At 43.3% G+C, this 2,896-nt stretch overlaps 1 pseudogene; it reads left to right on the forward strand.

Moving 5' to 3' along the window:
* The first annotated feature begins 2,027 nt into the window (after positions 1-2,027).
* LOC135703405 (large ribosomal subunit protein eL20-like) lies at positions 2,028-2,619 on the forward strand (annotated as a pseudogene).
* The last annotated feature ends 277 nt before the right edge of the window (positions 2,620-2,896 follow it).

The raw sequence follows: 2,896 nt of genomic DNA on the forward strand, positions 1-2,896 counted from the left end.
AAAAGAAACGGTCTTAGGCCCGATTGTTTTTTTTTCCTTTGGTTTCCTGCCAGGAAGGCAGCTCCCACACCTGGACCCTACCTATCGACCCATCAACTCATGAACCGGGGACCAACGGCTTTACTTCCCATCCGAAAGTGCCCGATTGTGACATGTGACCTTTTCAATCCCTGTACCATACCTGACTCTCTCGCTCCACTCCTGCTACTACGACACTCTTACTTTTCTTCTCTATAATTTTAACGGTTTTTTTTAGATTGTTCAACTGCTCTCGTTTAAGGTTACTTGGCAAGTGGCGGAAGAAGTTTCCGTGCTACTCGCCGTTCCCTTTCTCTGTACTTCTCGTACCCATTCTCTTGTGTTCCACTGAACTCAAATTGTTGGCTCATCACCTATTCCAGCAGTTGGTAGTAAACTGTGGTACTTTATAGTGTACTAAAACTAGGGGTATCAAATTGGCAATTATTATTCAAATTTAAATGGACATGCAGAATACGATAAACAAACAGAAATACATCAACAAAGGTTACAAACGGTAACATCATAGAGGTAACTCTAAGACTAGAAGGTCCCGAAATAACGTGCTCAACTTTTTGGCTCAGCTCTGGTACTCTCTTTGGTCCCAAGCTAATCGATTCACCCCTCGAAACATAGGAAAAACCAATAACCCCTCATTTTATCTGTCAAACTTTCATAGCGAATCAAAACAAACATTGCGTAGTACTAGAATTTAGACTAGAATAGGGTACGTTAATCGTTTGCTTGGGACCAATAGGCTACTAAAGTGGTGAGCCAATTTAAAATCGTTAGTTTCGTATTGATTGTTGGTAACATCCTTCTTATGGCAAAAGAAAATTAAAGATTAATCCACCTTAAAGTGAGATGCAAAATTTATTTTTTCAATATGATGAGATACAAAATAATTATGTTGGGCAAAGCTGTAGAAAATATTACTGTGAACAACTTTGTTGAAGACTATTACTTTCTAGCTCTTATAACTGTTGAGATATAAAGGTTTTTTTTTGTGGAGACATCGTTAAAATCAGTTTTGTATCTGTAACTTTTTCTACAATATGTCTACATGTTTGGCATCGATTTTACTCTTGTTGTTTACGTTAAAGATAACGTCGCATCTAGTGCGAACTATAGCGCATCATTTGACGAATACAGCGCACTAGACGCGACGTTATGTTTAACGTACATAACGAGAGTAAAATCGATTTTCGCGAGTTGGTCATTTCGGTTTTCAAGTCTAGCGACAATATATAATAGCGAGTCTCGAAAACAGACTATCGCGTGGTTCACACCGAAATGAAAAATCGACTGCTGCTGTACACTGTACACAAACATCATCCTCTGATCGAAAGAAACCTCAGACCATTCAAAACGAAGCATCGAAATCGCTTTTTCGAATGATAGCTGCAACCGGATGACGGTTGTTTTGAAATCAGATGGTTTTCGTCTTGAATACAGGTTGAAAATTGTTATGAGAAGGGATAGGACCGTCAGTTGAAATGCGTAATATTCTCTGCAGAATGATTGTCATAGGTGCCGGTGGTGTAGTCGTAAGCGTGATTACCTCTCACCCCAACAGGCCTGGGTTCAATCCCAGTCGGCGCCGCCGGGATGTTCTGGGGCATAACATCTCTGATCACGCCTTCCTTCGGATGGGAAGTAAAGCCGTTGGTCTCCGGTTCATGAGTTGATGGGTCGATAGGTAGGGTCCAGGTGTGGGAGCTGCAGGGGGTAAGTAACTCTGCCACCTTGTGACTGTGCTGATTGTGTTTCTTGTGTGTTTTTGGGTGTTTCAGGGTGTTTCTGTGTCGAATGAGCTGTCAAAACGTCAAGCGGCAACATACAATGTTTACTGGCAACCATGACTTCCACATCGCTGAAAATGACAGATCCCCCTGCGATCGTCGTTGTTTATTGGCGTTGACGGTGACTCTGTATACAGGTATAGCTCTTTACTCCTATAGTAAAATCCTGTAAAATCTAATAAGCAAACGACAGTCTGTGCGTGATACATGGCGGAATTGATGCACATCTTCGCACCGGACCAGATCGTGGCCAAGTCCCGTTTCTGGTACTTCCTGCAGCAGCTGCGTAAGTTCAAGAAGGCCACCGGTGAGATTGTCTCGGTCAAGCGTATCCTGGAGAAAACTCCGCTGCGCGTGAAGAACTTCGGCATCTGGCTGCGCTACAATTCCTGTCCCGTACCCACAACATGTACCTCGAGTATCGTGATCTGACCGTTGGCGGTGCAATAGCGATATGGCTTCGCGCCACCGTGCCCGTGTCCACTCCATTCAGGTGAGTTGCTTTTTGGTAGTATTGACCCGGAAAGAATCACTGATGCGAATGTTTTCCCAACAGATCATCAAGGTCGAATCGGTTGAGGCCTCCAAGACCCATCGTGCTCACATCAAGCAGTTCCACGACTCGAAGATCCGCTTCCCGCTGGTGCAAAGATACCACCACAAGCGCTACAGGAAGCTGTTCTCTTTCCGCCGACCGGATACTTACTATCAGTAAACCAGGAGCCGCCGTTCATGTACTGTTAATTCCACTCTTTTTTAGGGAGTAAAAATGATGAAGATCCGTAAGAAACCATGTGAACATTCTTCGTGATTCGTTGAGAAAGAAAATCCGTGAGTGGAATAAAAGTGCATCCTAAGGAAGTTGGTTCAATGCTTCCCTTGAGAACAACTATTTTGTGAAGATGGATGAGTTTGAATTGGCGATTTCATGCCGCATTAAATTTAGCAATGACGGACATTCGTAATTGAGTAATGCGGTGTGAACATTTCAAAAGGGCCGAATTGCTTTTGTAAACAATGGCTTTAGACGTTGATTACTCGCAAATGAAAGCTCACAGCTGGTAAACTTCGCCCCG

This window comes from Ochlerotatus camptorhynchus, unplaced genomic scaffold, assembly GCF_037179485.1.
Source record: "Ochlerotatus camptorhynchus isolate MF236.1 unplaced genomic scaffold, CSIRO-AGI_Acam_v1.1 ptg000021l, whole genome shotgun sequence".
Taxonomy (NCBI): domain Eukaryota; kingdom Metazoa; phylum Arthropoda; class Insecta; order Diptera; family Culicidae; genus Ochlerotatus; species Ochlerotatus camptorhynchus.